The sequence below is a fragment of the Hemiscyllium ocellatum genome, chromosome 48 (assembly GCF_020745735.1).
Source record: "Hemiscyllium ocellatum isolate sHemOce1 chromosome 48, sHemOce1.pat.X.cur, whole genome shotgun sequence".
NCBI classification, from domain to species: Eukaryota; Metazoa; Chordata; class Chondrichthyes; order Orectolobiformes; family Hemiscylliidae; genus Hemiscyllium; species Hemiscyllium ocellatum.
The window spans coordinates 10032884-10053589 of record NC_083448.1 but is presented as its reverse complement, the minus strand read 5'-3'; the positions used below and the strand labels follow the sequence as shown (position 1 = coordinate 10053589).

The 20706-nt window shown below is 41.9% G+C and overlaps 1 protein-coding gene across 1 annotated transcript in view; it reads left to right on the top strand.

Moving 5' to 3' along the window:
• The first annotated feature begins 11106 nt into the window (after positions 1-11106).
• The window catches only part of ido1 (indoleamine 2,3-dioxygenase 1), a 53019-nt gene continuing 43419 nt past the window's right edge, over positions 11107-20706 (top strand). The window contains exon 1 of the mRNA XM_060856470.1: positions 11107-11156. The gene's annotated coding sequence lies outside the window, so the exon portion shown is untranslated. The remainder of the gene's footprint in view (positions 11157-20706) is intronic.

Genomic DNA, 20706 nt, shown 5'->3' with positions numbered 1-20706 from the left:
CAGAGCCTACAATGCTCCTGACTGAGCCACACATTATGAGTCATAAAGCAAGGAAAGAAACTCTTCAGTCCAAATTCATCCATACCAACCAAGTTTCCCAAACTAAACTAATCCCATGAGCCTGCGTTTAGCCAATATCCCTCTAAACCTTTCCTATTCACATACCTGCCCAAAAGTCTTTTTATAGTCATAACCGTACCCTGCATCTCCCACTTCTCTGGCAATTCATTCCACATACAAACCATGCTCTGTGCAAAAAAGTTGGCTCAAAGGTCCCTTTTAAAAATTTTTCCTCTCACTTTAATATTATGCCCTCTAGTTTTGAACTCCCCAACAGGAGGGAAATGAACCTTGCTGTTCACCTTATCTATGCCCCTCATGATTACCTTGCTGATTTTTTAGTATTTTTACTTGACGTTTATATCAATTTTGGTCTGGAGCTGTAAACTAGGAATTGCGAGCTAAAGGTGACTTTTGAACTGTGAGTAATAGGTTGTGTTAAAAGAAAAACAAGCTGGAAGATTTTGCCTATTTGTGAGGCCAGGACTGTAAGTTAATTACAAGTTGATCTCTGGTCAAAAGGTTATGTTGGCACTTCATACCAGAGAAGAGTGTTATGTTTAAACAAATAGTAATACTGACCTCATATTAATGTACCTAAAAAACGTGGTTCTAGCAAGTCTGGAAAAGAATTTATGCTCAAGCAGATAGTCAATTTGCATGGTAACTGGGACCTCGTGGTTGAGACATTCATTCTGTCAAGGAGCAGTCAGAGTTTGAATTGAACTTTGGACTGTGTTTACTGTTAAAAGGAATCTGGGTGTTGATGCTACAGCATGACAGTTTCAAAGCTCCCTGCCTAAATTCCCACAAGCAACTCTTGGAAACTCAGAGAACAAAAAACAAAGTGATAAGCATTATTGCCTTAATCTGAGTGAACTATCGAGATGATCCTGACTGAAATCTTCAAAAATCAACCAAGAAACCATCATCTATGCATGTGGAACAATGCATTGTGAAACCACTCAAGTAATCTGACCAGTTCTATTTTATTTCTGCCTTAACTGTGTTTGTTTGGATGTCAATTTTTTTGTGTGAATGGGCTTTAAAATTAAGATTTTGGGATTAAAACATTGACCACTTAGATTACATTGATGTTTAATTTTACTCCATTAGATTAATTATATCTTCTGCCTAAAGTATTCCTTCCCAGATAGGACTAGAAGCTCAATTAACACCAACAAGTTAGATTCATTGTGGTGAACTGACGCAATATGTTTGAGTCAGAAACTAACATTTACAATGTACTGGCAGTGCTGGATACACAGTCACAAATGAAACAAACTTCTGTGAGTTACTGCAATATATCTTTGGATGTAATTACAGTTGCCATTGTGCACTGTGGAGAATATGACTGTGTGAAGGTGCAGTTGACACTGAACTCATTCAGTCGAGTGGAGGGTATTGCATCATAGCTCTGACATGCCTCCTCTAGAAAGAGGACAGGCTTTGGGAAACAGGAGGCAAGTTCCTCGCCACAGAAATACCAGCCTTTGATCTATTCCTGTAATCAAACTATTGAGATGGATGATCTAGTTCAGCATCTGGTCAGTGATAACATCCAGATTGTTGAATGTGAGGAATTTAGCAATGTTAAAGCTGTTGAACATCTTGGAAATATATTAGGCAAAGTCTTGTTGGAAATGCTCGTTGTTGCAAGAGAAAATATTGCACAATCGTAACTGATTATTACTGAATTTTACCTTGTGTTCATGTGCAAATGGTGTGCGATTGAGTTCAGGATATCATTGCAGGTGAAAACCCAATATCCCAGCAAATGTCATGATGACTTTATTCTGTGGCAGTTTGCTCTACCATGAGTTTTGGGACATCAATTTAAACCACAAGGTGTTTACCGGCTCACAAGGGTTATTCCAATTACTTAACTGCCTTGTGAACAGATCATAGGGATACTCAAGCACTGTTTCCACTGCCTGACTGCTCTGGACAAAGCCTCTCACACTTAGCGTGTGACAAATAGTCACAGTACACTCAATCAACACAAGTATTATGAGGGTACAGTCCTTGCCAGTGTTATTTGGTGGGTTGCTCAGAGCCTTGAAGGAGGGAAGGAACAAATAGCAAATCTCTCGCCAACTGATTCAACTGAAACAGCCTTCAACACAATCCCAGGTCCGAATTCATCAACAGTCTCAGACCGCATCTACCAACTGTTACTGATGGTGACAGCATCCTCTTCACTTTAATATGAAATCACTACAAAAGATCTCTACAAAAGAATATTCCAAATAAAGTGATTATTCAAACTGCCCAATGTCACATACTCACCTCTACTAAATCCTTTGGTCCTTGCCTTCTGGATCCTTTGCCTGGTCTTTTGCTCCTTTACCATCTTACCCCAGTGGCTGACAAAAAGTGCAAAAGGTAGTTGACTTTGAATGCAAGGGATTGTGTATAGGGGCTGTATATAATTTTGCACAAACTCTCGAGTGAGCCAGACCATGGATTCTACTACCTCGGCATATACAGCACAGTGTGGACAAACTGATTGCGACTCCTGTACCAAGGTGGCCCCATACCAGGCTCCTTTTTGATCCTACAACAGACATGGCAGGACACCAAAATTTAATTGTGCATAACCAACAAGCCTGTTTATGTGTGCCAACCCAAGTCATCAGAAGCAGAATGTTTGTGCAGTTCTCTCCTCTCGGGATGAGGCACATTTGGTATTTTCCCTTCTACCATATTGTGGTAGAACAATCTTGTAATGATGTCATGGAGCTGCACATCACTCAGCATACATAACAATATGTGGCTGGGGTTTGAACACTGGAACTAAACTCAGTCTAAAAGACTACACCAGACCCAAAGCACGACACAGACATGAACCCTTGAAGATGATAGATTCATCCTTCACTGATGCAACTATTAGATCACAGCTTGGTATATTTATGATGGTCATTGCTACGACATGGAAGTTCGAACCTCTCTGTTAATTAAACCAAACACCCAGAACAGCTCACCTCACTCGTAATCTGTTAAAATTTTAGATTACTTACAGTGTGGAAACAGGCCCTTCGGCCCAACAAGTCCACACCGACCCACCGAAGCGCAACCCACCCATACCCCTACCCCTACATTTACCCCTTACCGAACACTATGGGCAATTTAGCATGGCCAATTCACCTGACCCGCACATCTTTGGACTGTGGGAGGAAACCGGAGCACCCAGAGGAAACCCACGCAGACACGGGGAGAATGTGCAAACTCCACACAGTCAGTCGCCTGAGGCGGAAATTGAACCCGGGTCTCTCGCGCTGTGAGGCAGCAGTGCTAACCACTGTGCCACCGTGCCGCCCACTAAATGCAGCGCGGATCGAAGCAGCATTTTAACAACGCTGCGGAGTTGATCAGCTGAAATGGGAATGGTGGGATATATGAGTCAGTGACAGAGAACTCTTCATTTCCACTATTTAGAGAAAAGAACAATTTATTTTCCTAACTCCAATAGTGAATACTAAACAAAAACTACTTACAAATCCAAGTCCCTCTTTCTGTTAACTACATACTATCTGACTCCAACTCTTTAAGAATGTTATTCCAATACCAACATTATTAAACACTCCATTAACTTAATCTCAAGACCACACAGTCCCTGTCTTCTCCACTGCCTTCAATCTTCTGCCTGACCTCCCTGGGTCTTTTTTTCCTTTTTACTGCAAGAATGTTTACATGAAAAAGGTACGTTTTAATAGACAGTGTTTTCTAATTTCTTTGAGGGCAAGATGTTGGATGGGCAGTTAACTCTCTGGCTTGACGGAGTTGCTCTGTTGTTTGATGGCAGTTGCTCTCTGTCCAACTTTTCAAATACCTGGTTTATATACTCCATGACACATTAAATTCTTATAATGTGATTGATTTCCAGGCGTCAAAACAATAAAATTCAAACTCCGTTGACTTCTGGTATGCTGAGCATAGGTTTAACTAATTGGTTACATTCAAATTGTTGTCAAAATAACAACTAAAACTCTGGTATCCATTTATCAGCCAACTGTTTCATTTGGAACAGCCGACCTTTCGCTGTTAGCTGTGGCTGTACTTTAAATTCAGAAATCTTAAAGTGACCACACATGCTTTTGACTTTGTAACAGTCATATAGAGCAATATTTACTCTTAATGTATTATAAATAGTATTATTTTAAACTCTAAGCCTGAAAAATGGCATGCCTTTGCCTTCTCCTTGACCCAAACGCATAGTATGGCACCAAATAACACAAGTGAAGATGTCCTCCCTTCAGACAATTTCTGACTGGTGACTCCAACTGGTTATGTACGTGCCCCATTTCCATGCTACCTCTAAAATGCACTGATGGATGCAAATCTGAGATCAAGAAATGATGTTCAGCATCATCAATTTATGTATGTCGTCATGTACTTGCAGTGATTGCCATAGCCCTCTGCCCTCCCTATCTTCACAATTTTTGTCTGGAGGACCTCCTTCTCTTCCTCCTCCTGTGGATAAAGGACCTCTTACTTCCCATTCAAGTCCTGTACCAAGGCTCCTGTCCTGCATCGAAGAACTTGTAGCATGCTCTTTTTGTTCAACCATTATGTTGACCCGACAGACTTTCCATTCAACTTCCAGAATCAGCTGCAATCCAGAATAAGCAAAGGCTAGTTTCAAAAGTGTTTCATTTTCATACACTTGGACCCCCAGACACACTGTACAGTAAATGCAGTGCATTCAGTGATGAGCAGCTCAATGCTGTCATTCAAATCAGCAAGTATAAAGTTTCCATATTGCCTGCACTAGAAGAAACATGAATTTATGGGCTTTCTGCCACTTATTTCCAATTATCTCTGCTGTAACATAAAGCAACATAGTGCCATTAAAAATTGACCATTCAAGATAATGACACCAAAATTGGGAGAAGGTTACCTCAGATTACAACGGGATCTTAATCAGATGGGCCAATGGGATGACGAGTGGCAGATGGAGTTTAATTTAGATAAGTGCAAGGTGCTGCATTTTGGGAAAGCAAATCTTCGCAGGACTTATACACTTTACTGTAAAGTACGAGGGAGTGTTGCTGAACAAAGAGACCTTGGAGTGTAGGTTCATAGCTCCTTGAAAGTGAAGTCACAGGTAGATAGGACAGTGAAGAAGGCATTTGGTATGCTTTCTTTTATTGGTCAGAGTACTGAGTACAGGAGTTGGGAGGTCATGTTGCAGCTGTACAGGATATTGGTTCGGCCACTTTTGGAATATTGCGTGCAATTCTGCTCTCCTTCCTATTGGAAGGAGATTGTGAAACTTGAAAGATTTCAGAAAAGATTTACAAGGATTGTTGCCAGAGTTGGAGGATTTGAGCTATAGGGAGAGGCTGAACAGGTTGGGGCTGTTTTCCCTGGAGCGTCAGAGGCTGCGGGGTGACCTCATAGAGGTTTGTAAAATCATGAGGGGCATAGATAGGATAAATAGGCAAAGTCTTTTCCCTAGGGGGGAGAAGTCCAGAATTAGAGGACATAGGTTTAGGTTGAGAAGGGAAAGATATGAAAGAGACCTAAGGGGCAACGTTTTCATGCAGAGGGTGGTACATATATGGATAGGCTGCCAGAGGAAATGGTGGAGGCTGGTACAATTGCAACTTGATGGGTGTATGAATAGGAAGAGTTTGGAGGGATATGTGCCGGGTGCTGGCAGGTGGGACTAAGTTGCGTTGGGATATCTGGTTGGCATGGACGAGTTGGACCAAAGGGTCTGTTTCTGTGTTGTACATCTTTATGATTCTATGAATTGACTTGTGGACGGTCCATTCTTTCCTCACACTGGGAAAATATGTAATTCTGTTTCAACCTGTTTTCTTTAAGACATGGGGATTGTTCGGAACACAGACAAGCATTTCTGTAGCTGTGTTCATTACTCCAGGATGGTATGTTGTCTTCCTGCTGCCAGGGTCAAGTACGTCTCTGAGTGGTTGCACAAAACTCCTAAGGGAAGGGTAAGCAGCCAGAGGTCATTGGGCACATTGATACCAATGACATAGGTAGAAAGGGGGATGAGGTTCTGTGGATTGAGTACAGGGAGTTAGGAAAGAGGCTGAAAAGCAGGACCTTGAGGGTAGTAATCTCTGGATTACCACCAGTGCCACGTTCTAGTGAGGTTTGGAATAGAAAGACAGGGCAGATGAATATGTGGCAATGTAGCTGGTACAGGGGGTAGGGTTTCAAGTTCTTGGATCATTGAGACCTCTTTTGGGTCGGGGTGACCTGTACAAGAGAGATGGGTTGCACCTAAACTGGAGGAAAACCAATATCTTCACAGTGAGGTTCGCTAATGCTATTCAGGAGGGTTTAAATTATAATGGCAGGGGATTGGCAACCACAGCGGTGTCAACAAGTGGAGGGATTGAGGAAAAGGTAGATGTTAGGACCAGTAAGTCAGAAAGGAAGGACAGGCATGGACAGTAAATTAACACATTGGAACTAATGGGCTGAAGTGTGTTTATTTTAATACAAGAAGTATAATAGGTAATAGAAGTATGATGTTGTGGCCAATACAGAGACTTGGTTAAGAGGATAGGACTGGCTGCTCAACGTTCCAGGGTTTCATTGTTTTGGATGAAAGAGAGAAAGAGAGACAGAGAGAGACAAAGATAAAAGAGGTGGAGGAGTTGCATTACTAATGAAGGAGAATGTCACATCCACACTCAAAGAGGATATACTGGATAGCTCATCCATTGAGGCAATATGCGTAGAGCTTAAAAATATGATGGGTGCAATCACTCTGATAGGATTATATGATCAGCCCCCCAACAGCCACAGAGACATTGAGGAACAAATAAGGAGACAGATTATGGAAATATGCAATAATGACAGGGTTACCATTGTGGGTGACTTTAACTTCCCCAGTACGGACTGGGATTCCCTTAGATCAAGAGACTTAGCCGGGCCAGAATTTGTTAAGTGCATCCAAGAGGGTTTCTTGAAGCAGAATGTGGAAACCCCAACATGCTGGACCATGTATTGGCTAATGAACCTTGCCAAGTGACTGACCTTTAAGTGGAAGAGCATTTTAGAAACCGTGATCACAACTCCTTAAGTTTTAAGATAGCTATGAATAAGGATAAGTCAGGATCTTGCAGGAAAATACTGAATTGAGGGAGGGCAAATTAGATCAGTATTAAGCAGGAGCTAGGGTGTATTAGTTGTGAGGAGTTGTTATCAGGCAAGTCCACGTTTGACATGTGGTTTAAAGACTCAATGATAAGAGTTCAGGACTGGCATGTTCCATTTAGGAGGAAGGACAAGGATGGCAAAATAAGGGAATCTTGGATAACATTCAGCTCCATTACCCCTGACCCCTCCCCACGGTGGCACAGCGGTTAGCACTGCTGCCTCACTGCGCCAGGGACCTGGGTTCAATTCCCGCCTCAGGCAACTAACTGTGTGGGGTTTGCACATTCTCCCCGTGTCTGCGTGGGTTTCCTCCGGGTGCTCCGGTTTCCTCCCACAGTCCAAAGATGTGCGGGTCAGGTGAATTGGCCATGCTAAATTGCCCGTATTGTTAGGTAAGGGGTATATGTAGGTGGATCGCTCTTCGGAGGGTTGGTGTGGACTTGTTGGGCCGAAGGGCCTGTTTCCACACTGTAAGTAATAACGGGCGGCACGGTGGCACAGTGGTTAGCACTGCTGCCTCACAGCGCCTGTAGACCCGGGTTCAATTCCCGACTCAGGCGACTGACTGTGTGGAGTTTGCACGTTCTCCCCGTGTCTGCGTGGGTTTCCTCCGGGTGCTCCGGTTTCCTCCCACAGTCCAAAGATGTGCGGGTCAGGTGAATTGGCCAAGCTAAATTGCCCGTAGTGTTAGGGGTAAAATGTAAGGGTATGGGTGGGTTGCGCTTCGGCGGGTCGGTGTGGACTTGTTGGGCCGAAGGGCCTGTTTCCACACTGTAAGTCTAAAAAAAAACAATGGAGATTGTGCATTTAGTGAAAAGGGAAAAAGAGGCATTTGTAAGGTTAAGGAAGCTAAAATTGGACAAAGCCCATGAGGAATATAAAGAAAGCAGGAAAGAACTCAAGCAGGGAATTAGGAGGGCAAAAAAGGGCCATGAATGACCGTGGCAGGTAGGGCTAAAGAGAATTCCAAGGCATTCTGCACATATATTCAAAACACAAGGATAACTAGGGAGAAGGTAGGACCACTCAAGGATAAAGGACAGAACTTGTGCTTGGAGGCAGAGGAGATGGGCGAGATCCTGAATGAGTCATTTTGTGTTGGTATTCAGCCAGGAGACATATATAGAGAATAGTGAGGTGAGTGTGGAGCACGCAAAGATGCTAGGGTATTTACAGATCAAGAAAGAAGTGGTGATGGGTTTCTTGAAGAGCACTATGTTGGATAAGTTCCCCAGGGCCTGATGGTGTACACCCCAAGTTGTTGAGAGAGGCAAGAGAGGAGATTGCTGGGGCCTTGATCAAGATCTATGCATCCTTGCTCGCCACTGGACAGGTCCTGGAGGACTGGTTAATCGCGAATGTTGTCCCTCTGTTCATGAAGGGAAATAGGGATAATTCAGGAAACAGTAGACCGGTGAGTTTCCCATCGATGGTTGGGAAGCTATTAGAGAGAATTCCTAGGGATGGGATTTACACGCATTTCAAAAAACATGGTTTAATCAGGGACAGTCAGCATAGCATTGTAAGGGGCAAGTCATGTTTTACTAACTGTCATGGAATCCTTCAAAACATTTCAACAAGGTAGCCGAGAACCTAACTTTGCTAGTTGTTTTGAGCAGGTATAATGTGGATATTCCAGGAGTGATGCAGCTGGTCAAAACCCTTCGCTTTTAAACAAAACAGAATTTCTTTGCAGAGTACTGAAACACAAACAAATGAGAACAGAATAGAGAATAACAATCTATCTGAAAACCCAAAAGACTATCCCAATTTAATGATACTGTTCCAAATGCCTGCAATAATCCATATAAATGCCCCTTGGCAAAAAAGATAAAATCAAACACAGGAGAGAGAGAGAGAGAGAGAGAGAGATGGCAGAGGGATTCAGCGTGGAACTCCTTCTTCCATGTAACTGTTTCTTTTGGATTCCCAGCTAACAACTGATCAGTTACTCTGAACAGCCAGAATGCTAAAAACCAAAACCAAAACAAACCAGAGAAGTTGAGCTGGGAAAACTGGCCACTCCCCTTTCAGTGTACAAGTGTTTTTTTTAAATAAAACTTAAAAGCCCTTTGCCTGAGACAATATCTGTTAGCTATAATCAAATTGACCCTAAAGCCCATCTAAACCAGACACCCCAGAACCTTCACATTTATGACCACCTTGAAAAAACCCAAGGACAACATAACCTTGTTAAAGGGAGCAACATCATCACACTAACTTGATTGCATTTCTCAAGGAGGTGATGAAGGTGATCAATGAGGGCACAGCAGTAGTGTTGTCTACATGGATATTAGTAAGGCTTTCAACAAAGTCTCTCATAATCGGCTCATCCGTTTAAGATGCACAGGATCCACAGTGACTTGGCCACTTTGATTCAGAATTGATTTGCCCATGGAAGGCAGAGGGTAGTGGTGGAAAGGTATTTTCTGCCTGGAAGTTCATGACTACTGGTGTTCTGCATGGATCTGGACTGGGATTTCTGACATTTGTGATATAAATAAATGACTTGGATGAAAATGTAGATGGATGGGTTAGTAAGTTTGCAAATGACACAAAGACTGATGGAATTGTGAGAGTATAGAAGATTGTCAAAGGACACAGCGAGATGTGGATCAGTTGCAGAAATGGCGGAGAAATGGCGGATGGCATTTCGTCTGGATAGCTGCATTTTGGTCAAGGGATTGAGTACAAGAGTCAGGATGTCATGCTGCAGCATTATAAGACTTTGGTTAGTCCAGACTGAGATGCATTCAATTCTGGTCATTGCATTACAGGAAGGATATGGAGGCTTTGAACAGGGTGTAGAAGAGGTTTACCAGAATGCTGCCTGGATTAGAGTGCATGAGTTATAAGGAGAGGCTAGAAAAATTTGGGTTGTTTTCTCTGAAGGCAGCAGGGGCTGAGGGGAGATTTGTTAGAAGTGTACAGATTTATGAAATGCATAGATAGGGCTGACAGTCAGAATATTTTTCCCAGAATTGAAATGTCCATTACTAGGGGGCATTCATTTAAGAGGGGGGGGAAGTTCAAATGAGATGGGAGGGCCAAGTCTTTTTATGCAGAGAGTGGTAGGGTCTGGAATTTGCTGCCAGGAGTGGTGGTGGAGACAGATCTGATAGGGGTGTTTAAGGGACTTTTAGATAAGCACATGTGTATGCAAGGACTGGAGGGATATGGATCAACAGTAGGCAGAAGGGATTAGTTTAATTTGGCATCATGTTCAGCACAACGTAGTGGGTTGAAGGGTCCATTCCTGTGCTGTACTGTTCTTTGTTCTATATCACAGCAGACAAAACCATAACATCTGACCTGCCACACCTCTCTCAAAAGTGCAGCTTATATTGGGTATTTTGATAGTCATTTTGAAAAAGATGCAAAACTTGTGACAGAAAACTGGTAGAACCAGTTTAGTTTATGCATTTGCTAACGACTAGCTTCTGAAATTAATTTGTTAGTGAAATGCAATAGTGACTACTGTGTGACTTCATGTCGGTTCTGCTGGATGCAGCTGACGTATCTCTTTTTCCTTATCTTGTGGTGCTTTTGATTTAATTTATCTCCTGAAAGAGTAAACACTGTTTGTCTGTCCCTGATATTGTCCTGGGTGAATTTTACATTTCACCATTCATTTCACAAAGCTTTGAGATTGCCGATTGGCCACTCAAAAGGCTGTCTCACCCAACCAGTTCCAGATCGAAGGTAAAGTCCAATGTTCATCTTACTTCGTTGTGTTTGGAATTGTTTCTGCTGACTGCTCTGACTGTGGCTAAAAGCGATCTAAAATCAAGACTGACAGAATATTGCTGAATAATTGTCTTTCTTGTGAAAGAACACCAACCATTTCCAGTTGAGCAATGAACACAGAAGAAGGGGAGACAAGAGGCACAAATTATATAAGCTTGGATGAATTTAACATTTCCAAAGAGTGGGGATTTGTTTTACCGAATCCATTGGTATGTATTTGGTGTTTCTATTGGTGTCAGGTATGAACTAAAATTTTCTGTTCTGCTTCTGTTCGTGAACTTCTGCAGACTTTCAGTGCACAATAGAAATAAATTTTGGAAAGAAGTACATTCAGGTTTATCTTCCAGAAATCTAGCAAGCATGAGAACAGGTAACACTGAAGACATTCTTTCTTTGCGTATTTTTAGAGCGTTTTTACTTATTGTCCATTACATTAATCTGCAGCTGAATTTAGAGACAGGTGAATCACATTGAAAACCAACTACCAGTGCCACAAAAAACTTAACAGATTTCCAGTATTCATGTGTGCAGGATGTATGTCCAGCTGCAACAACTGGTTCATCACATTTCAGAGCTGCAGTGACAGGAGGACTAACTGTGACGCATCTGCAATTTTGAGATTGTCATGAACAGCACATTCACAGAGGTGGTCACATTGCAGATAAAGACTGAAAGACACAAATTAGATAGGTTCCAACCAGGAGAACAGAGGAAGGCAGGTAGTGTACAGGTCCACTATGGCTGTCCTCTTCTGAAACAGAGAGGCCAGGGGTTGCAGAATCTTCTGAGGGAAAAGCAGTGGAAATCAAATTCATGGCACCGTTGATAACTCTGGTGTGCAAGAGGGGAGGAAGAAGAATTGCAAGTCTATCGTGATGGGTGATTAAATAGTAGGGGGAACAGATAGTTGTTTTTGTGGCTGCAAAAGACACTCCAGGATGATACATTTCGTCTTTGGTGTGGAATGAAGGAAGTCTGTGAACAGCTACAGGGAATTGAGAATTGTGGAGATGATCATCCAGCAGTCGTGGTATGTAAAAATGCCAACACCATAGGTTTAAAAAAGAGATGAGGTCCCACATACAGAATTTAGAGAATTAGGATGTAAATAACAACAAAGTATGACTTCAAAGGTAGCAAGTACAGGGTTTGACCAATGCTATATGCTGGCGAGAGTAAAAATATCTGAATATCCCAGATGAACAAGTGCAAAAATGATATCAGAGGGAGGCATTCAGATTCCCAGGGCATTGAGACCATTCCTACAGAAAGTGGGACCTGTATAAGCAGGGTGGGTTGCATCTGGGCAGAACAGGGATTGTGAGGGACTTGTTCGTGTTATTGGGGAAGATGAATCTGAAATGGCAGGGCATTAGGAGCCTGGGCAGGGACAGAGGAGGGAGAAAAAAGGATAGAATGAAAAGACAAAGCTAAGAAAGAAAAGTGGAAGGCAGATGGAAACAAGGGACAAAAACAAACAGGGCCATAGTGCAAAATAAAGCTTAGATGACAAACAAAGTTAAAAAGACAATTCTAAAGGCTTTGAAGTGGAATTGACATAGCATTCATTATAACGTGGATGAATTAGTAGCACAAATAGATTTAAATGGTTACAATATATGTACAATTACAGAGATGAATCTGCAGCAAGTGGAACTGAACATCCAGAGTATTCATTATGTGGAAAAGACAGACAATAAAGGAAGGGAGGTGGAGTAGCATTGTTAGGAAGACAGATTTAGTGCAAGAATGAGGAAGGATACTGGCTTCAACAATCCTGACGTACAATCTGTATGGCTGGAGATATGAAACACCAAAAGACTGAAAATGTCTTTGAAGTTTGCTTACTGGTTCCCAAACAGTATTAGAAATGGAAGGGAAGGTATTAAACAAGAACCGGATATGCATGCAATAAGGGTACAATTGTAATTTACTTCATGTGGTAGCTTTACTTTATATGTAGATTGGATGAACGCAACTAGCTATGGTATTGTGAAGGAGGATTTCATGGAATGTGTATGAAATGACTTTTTAGTCCAAGACATTGAGGAAACAATGAACCAGAGAACAGGCTAAATAATAGGGTGGGAATGGTAGGGATTTTAAATTTCCAAACACAGATTGGGACTGCCATAGTATTAAGGGTTTAGATGGAGAGGAATTTGTTAAGTGTGTACAAGAAAATTTTCTGATTCAATATGGATGTACCTGCTAGAAAAGGTGCAAAACTTGATCTCCTCTTGGGAAATAAGGCAAGGCAAGTGACTGAGGTGTCAGTGGGGGAGCACTTGGGGCCAGCAACCATAATTCTATTCGTTTTAAAATAGAGATGGAAAAGGATAGACAGCATCTGAAAGTTAAATTTTGACAGTATTAGGCAAGAACTTTGGGGGATTGGGGGATTGGAGGATGTTCGCAGGTAAAGGGATGGTTGGAAAATGGGAAGCCTTCAAACATTACATGAAGAGACTCAGAGACAGCACGCTCCTGTTCGGATGAAAGGCAAGGTTGGTTGGTGTAGGGAATGCTGGATAATGCGAGAAATGGAGGGATTGGTTAAGAAAAAGGAGGCATATGTCACATATAGACAGGAGAGATCGAGTGACTCCTTAGAAGAGTATAAAAGCAGTAAGAGTATACTTAAGAGAGAAATCAGGAGGGCAAAAAGGGTTATGAGATAGCTTAAGCAAATAGGGTTAAGGAGAATCCAAAGGAATTCTATAAATACATTAAGGACAAAAGGGTAATTAAGGAGAGAATAGGGCATCTCAAAAATCAGCAAGATTGCCTATGTGTGGGACCGCAGGAGATGGGGGAGATACTAAATGAGTATTTTGCATCAGTGTTTACTGTGGAAAAGGACATGGAAGGTATAAAATGTGGGGAAATAGATGGTGACAGATTGAAAAAATATCCATATTGCAGAGGAGGAGCTGCTGGATGTCATAAAATACATAAAGGTGGATAAATCCACACGATCTGATCAGGTGTATCCTTGAACTCTGTGGGAAGTTGGTTAAGTAATTGCAGGGCCCTTGCTGAGATATTTTATCATCGATACTCACAGGTGACGTGTTGGAAGACTGGAGGTTGGCTAATGTGGTGCCACTATTTAAGAAAGGTGGTAAGGAAAAGCTAGGGAACTATAGACCGGTGAGCCTGACATCAGTGGTGGGCAAGTAGTTGGAGGGAATGCTGAGGGACAGGATTTACATGTATTTGGAAAGGCAAGGACTGATTAGGGATAGTCAACATGGCTTTGTGCATAGGAAATTGTGTCTCACGAACTCAACTGAGTTTTTTGAAGAAGTAACAAAGAGGATTGATGAGGGCAGAGGTGGATGTGATCTATATGGACTGCAGTAAGGCATTCAACAAGGCTCTTCATGGTAGACTGGTTAGCAAGGTTAGATTTCATTGAATATAGGGAGAACTAGCCATTTGGATACAGAACTGGATCAAAGATAGAAGACAGAGGGTGGGTGGTGGAGGGATGCTTTTCAGACTGAAGGCCTGTGACCAGTAGTGTGCCCAAGGATCAGTGCTGGGTTCAATGCTTTTCATCATTTATATAAACGATTTGGATGTGAACATGGGAGGTACAGTTAGTAAGTTTGCAGATGACACCAAAGTTGGAAGTGTGGTAGACAGCGAAGAAGGTTACCTCAGAATATAATGGGATCTTGATCAGATGGGCCACTGGGTCAAGGAGTGGCAGATGGAATTTAATTTAGTTCAATGTGAGGTGCTGCATTTTGGAAAAGCAAATCAGGGCAGGACTTACACGCTTAATGTTAACGTCCTGGGGAGTGTTGCTGAACAAAGAGACCTTGAAAGTGGAGTCACAGATAGATAGGAAAGTGAAGAAGGCATTCAGTATGCTTTATGATGGACTAGGCCAGACCACTCAAAACACTCTTAAAACAGGCAGCCCAGACCATACCTTTGCTATTTGTTTCAGTAAGTGTATAGTGACAATTACCTGGAGTAAGTTTGCTAGATTGACCACCAGTTTTGAGAACAGACAAAAGTTTATTCACAAAATTATGGAATGATACACTAAGAACAGTATAAAGAAGACCCACAGAATTCAGTCTATCCAATCTAGACTTAATTATGCTGTTTCGAAAAATACATACAACAGTCTCAATAAACAAACGCTTAAACAGAGAGCAAAAATGAAACAAAAGCTTACAGCTTGAAGTTAGAAGGAGAGAGAGTTTAGCAGCCAAAAGAAAAATGCTGGAAAATCTCAGCAACCTGGCAGCATCTGTGAGGAGAGAAAAGAGCTGACGTTTCAAGTCTAACTGACCCTTTGTCAAAGCCAAGAATTTAGCAGCATGTGTCTACACAGCTTCTGCTGCTGAACTGACTCAAGCAAGAGTTCACCTTTTAGGACTGACCACTCCTCTTTCATTATATAGGTCACTTCTAAAACATAAAAGCTTTGTCCGAAAGTCATATCTGTTTTCATAGAAACAAAAAGGCCTCTCAATAAACTCTTCCACTACCAAACCAGTCGTTTTGGAGCCTGGACTATTTTACGAATACTCTGAAAAAAAACCAAGGATACAGTATCCTTGAGAAAGGAACAGCTTTTAGAAAAAAGGACCCGCTTTGTGACAGCTTTCCTTTATGGTCAGAGCATTGAGTATAGGAGTTAGGAGGTCATGTTGCAGCTGTACAGGACATTGGTTAGGGCAAGTTTGGAATATTGTGTGCAATTCTGGTTTCCCTTCAAAAGAAAGGATGTTGTGAAACTTGAAAGAGTTCAGAAAAGATTTACAAGGATGTTGCCAGGATTGGATGGTTTGAGCTAGATGGAGAGGCCGAATAGGCTGGGGCTGTTTTCCCTGGCACCTCCGAGACTAAGGGATGACATTATAGAGGTTTATAAAATCATGAGGGTTGTGGATATGGTAAATAGATAAGGTATTTTCCCTGGGTTGGGAGAATCAAGAGCTAGAGGGCATAGATTTAGGGTGAGAGGGGAAAGATTCAAAAGGGACATAAGGGGAAACATTTTCATGCAAAGGATGGTGTAAGTATGGATTGAGCTGCCAGAGGAAGCGGTGGAGGCTGGTACAATTACAATATTTAACAAACATCTGGATAGTTACATGAATAGGAAGGGTTCAGAGGGATATTTGTCAAATGCTAGCAAATAAAACTAGACTAATTTTGGATTTCTGGTCTGTATTGCCGAATTGGACTGAGGGGGCTGTTTCCATGCTGTACATCTCTACGACCCTACTCTCGACTGGCTATTGTGCAATAAAAAAGGATTAATTAACAATCTTGTTGCGTGGAATCCCTCAGGGATGACTGACCATCATATTCAAGAATTCTTCATTCGGAATTTAGAAATTTATGAAACTCTAATAGGACTGGACAGGGTAAATCAATGATTGATGTTCCCAAAGACCGGGCATTTCAAAACCACGGGGGACAGTCTTAGGAGTTGGCCATTTATGATTGAGATGAAAATAAATTTCTTCAGCCAGAGAATGGTGAGCCTGTGGAATTGTCTGCCATAGGAAGTGGTTGTGGCCAAAACATTGAATGTTTTCAGGTTTTTTAAGGCTGAAGGAATCAAAGAGTCTGGGGAGAAAGCAGGAACAAGGTAGTGAGATGGATGATCAGCCTTTATTATAATGGATGGCAGTGCAAACTCGAAGAGCCAATGGCCTACTCCTACTCCTATCTCGTATGTTTCTATGTTTAAGACGAAGAGTGAAGTGATTGAATCCATAACTAAATTTAAATGAAAAGAATTACAAAGGAATGAGGTGTGAATTGGCAAGGTTTGACTCAAGGAGAACCCATGAAAGGGTTGGATGGTCGATAAGCAGTTGTTCATAGTTAAAGAACATGCTCATGAATTACAACAATTATTCATTCCTGTATGGTGCAAAATTAGAAGAGGAAAGGTGGGGATCCAAGATGGCGGCGATCTAAGAAGATTGCACTGCAGAGCTCCACATCGCGGGATGAATCTTCAACCTGCCCAACCCAAACTATTGCGATATCTTGGGACTCCGGAAAGATCGTGGAGTCTCAAGAAACTTCTAAAAGTTAACTTACCTGCATTTCCAGCCATCCGGAAATGCCGAAAAAGGGAGGAGGAACATCCTCAGAGTCGATTACTGTCCAGGCCCTGGTGAATGAGCTCGCGAAATCACATGAGATGCTGGGGAAACAGATTGAAGAGATGCTGTCCAATCTCTCTCATGCTGCGGAAGCATGAGCAGCAACTGGGAGACCTGGAGAAGAGGACAGATGAGGTGGAGCACAGGGTCACAGTGGTGAAACTGATGCCAGTTCATCCAAAGATAGGATCCAAGCCCTGGAGACACAAGTCTGTAACTTGTGCGACCAAGTGGATGATCTTGAGAACAGGGACAGGAGAGAAAACATTCAGATCATCGGTCGGACTAAGTGTAAGGAAGGTGAGCAGTCTGCAGAATTTGTTGAGGATGGGCTGCTGAAATTCCTTGACTTGGAGGCTGGCATGAGAGGATTGAAGATAGAGAGGGCTCACCGGGTCGCAGTGTGGAGACCGGGTCTAGGTCAACGTCCTCGTCCTCTCCTGGTGCAGCTCCATCATTACCGGGATAAAGAAAGAGTCATGAAGGCTTCCAGAGTCCAGGAGAAGGATTCAAAGTTCCCAATTTGAGAAGGTTCTAAGATCATGTTCTTTTAGGACTTCTCAGCGGTGGTGATCCAGAAACGAAAATCTTACGACGGTGTCAAGAGAAGACTGAGGGAGCTTGGGGTTCAGTTCTCCTTGAGTTATCCAGCGGTGCTACAGTTCACCTGAAATGGATCCACGCATCTCTCTGACACGTTGAAGAAATCAAGAGTCTTTGTGGACAAATTAACCTAGTTTGAACAATTTTAGTATGTATAAATGGCGTTGCTTGGCTATGTCTTTATCATTTTGTAAAAGAAACGGAGGAAGTCTGGCTGGAGTTTCATTTTTCAATTTTTTTTCTACTGTTAATAATTTGGTTTAAACTGTGTTTGGCAGAGGTTGAGATGTACTTTTTCAATTTCTAAGTTAGATTATACCAAAGGATGGGTGGGGTATTTATTCCTTTTTTTAAAAAAAATGCTTTTTAAATTCATATTGGTATTCTCTGATGTGCTTACTCCTTTCTGCTTGTGTTTGCAGTGCGGCTGTAGCTGGGAGAAGTGAAGGTGGCTGGGATGGTCAGATGGGGATGGGTAGTTGCCCCGTCTGAGCTGTTGGCGCTTTATATATTGGTTTTTGTTTTTGGTTTCTGGTGTCTTTAATTTTTAATAGTTTTGTAGGTTTGTTAAATGGTTTTGGGTTTATGTGTTTTTATATTTGGTGGATCATGCGACACTAAGGCGCAGCGATTTGTGGTTCAGGTTCCTCCTCTCTGGATTTTAAATGTTATTGCAGAAGGTTATAGCTAATGAATTGATTAAATGGTGTACCTGGAAAGTCACTGACCAATTAAGAGGAAGAAGGTACTTTTGGGTATGAGAAAGGAGAAGGTGGACATTGCTTTGTTACAGGAGACACACTTGGATGACAAGGAGCATCTGAAATTACAGCAGAACGACTTTAACCGAGTTTATTTTTTATCATTTAATACCAGAAGTAGGGGAATGGCTCTATTGGTCAGGAAGAATCTCCCATTTAAGTTGTTACAGTGTGTTAAGGACGCAAGCGGGAAGTTTGTAATTCTTAAAGCCTTGATAAATGGGGAAGAATATGGTGTTTTAAATGCTTATTGCCCTCCAACTCATCTCCTGAAACTTTTGGTAGATGCTTTTTCCAAGTTTCAAGTCCTGGGACATCATTATAGGGGAGATTTTAACTGTCTCATTGATCCCACAGTAGACAGGTTGCCCAAAGGCCCCTCGATACCCTCTGCACAAAGTAAACAATTAGCGGATCTATCTGGGGAGATGGGGTTGATGGACGTCTGGAGGCTTCTCCACCTTACAAGCAGGGATTTTACATTTTTCTTCAATCCGCACAGGTGTCACAATAGGATTGACTTTTTTCTGATCCCGGAGGTAACCCTGGATTTGGTGGCATCTTGTACAATTGGTAATATTACCATCTCTGATCATGCTCCAGCGTACCTTATGGTTAAGATTTAGGATGTTACAGTGGGTTCATGGCACTAGCGAATGGATCCCTTATCCTCAAGGATAATAGTTTGTGGAGTATTTCTCTAGGGAATTTCAGGCATTCCTAGACATCAACTTAGGCTCGGTTGGTAGTTCATCTATCTTTTGGGAAATTGCCAAAGCATATGCTAGGGGTTAGTGAGTTTTGAGAAGATTTGTTGCTCAAGTTGAGGTTCTGGTTGTAGGTTTGCTTGCTGAGCTGGAAGGTTCATTTTCAGACATATCGTCACCATACTAGGTAATATCTTCAGTGAGTCTCCTGATGAAGTGCTGCTGGTGTTTCCTGCTTTCTATTTATATGTTTTGGTTTCCTTGGGTTGGAGATGTCATTTCCTGTGGTGATGTCAGTTCCTACAGTGAAGTCATTCTCTGTTCTTTTTCTCAGGAGATGGCAAATGGGGTCCAAGTTAATGTGTTTATTGATAGAGTTTCAGTTGGAATGCCAGGCTTCTAGGAATTCTCATATAATATAATCAGTGCAGGCCTCAAAGATAGATAAGACTCATGAGGCTCTAAGGGAGATTATTCTGCTGGAGGAGTTTAGAAACTCACTTCCAGAGATGATAAGAATTCACGTGGAGGAACAGAAAGTTCAGGAAGTGAGAAGGGCAGCTGAATGAGCAGATGAATACATGTTGGTGCAAAAGACAAGCTTTCTGCCAGAATTTTGTCCTATGAGGGAGAGAAGTTGGGAGAAGGGATATCCTACACTATGAAACAAAGAGTAGAGAACACTGGTTCTTTTCCAAGAATCAGGCAGTGACTAATAGGGTACCACAAGGATCAATGCTTGAACCTCAGCTATTTACACAATTTTTAAATGACCCTGGACAGGGGAACCAAATGAAATATTTCCAAATGTGCTCACGACATAGACCACATGGAATTAAGAGTCGTGAAGGGGTTATGTGGAAGCTTCAAGGTGGTTTTGAAAAGTTGAGTGAGTGGGAAAAAAATGGCAGATGCAGTACAATGTGGCTAAATCTGAAGTCATACACTTGGGTGTGAAAAACAATAAGTTGGAGTATTATTTAAATGGTGATATATTAGTGAGTGTGTACTTGGTGTCCTTGTACTCCAGTCAAGGAAAATAGGCAATTTCAGCAAGCAATTACTGTCACAAAGCGGGTCCTTTTTTCTCAAAACTGTTCCTTTTCTCAAGGATACTGTGTCCTTGGTCTTTTTTCAGAGGGGTCGTAAACCACTCAGGCTCTGAATCGACTGGTTTGGTAGAGAGATGAAAGGCCTTTTGTTTAAATGTAAACAGATGAGACTTTAGGCCAAAACTTATGCTTTAGAAGTGACCTGTATAATGAAAGGGGAGTGGTCAGTTCTAGAAACTGGAGTTTTGTTTGAGTCAATTTAGCCATGAAGCTGTGGTGAAACAGGCTGCTAAACTCTCTCTTTCCTTCTGCCTGTGAGTTCTGTAGGTGTTCCTTATTCTGTTCTTTGTGTTTCGTTCCATAATTTTGTGAATAACATTTTGTCTGTTTTAAAACCTGGTAGTCAACCTAGCTAACTTATTCTGGGTAATTTTCACTGTACACTTACTGAAACAAATAGCAAAGGTATGGTCTGGGCTGCCTGTTT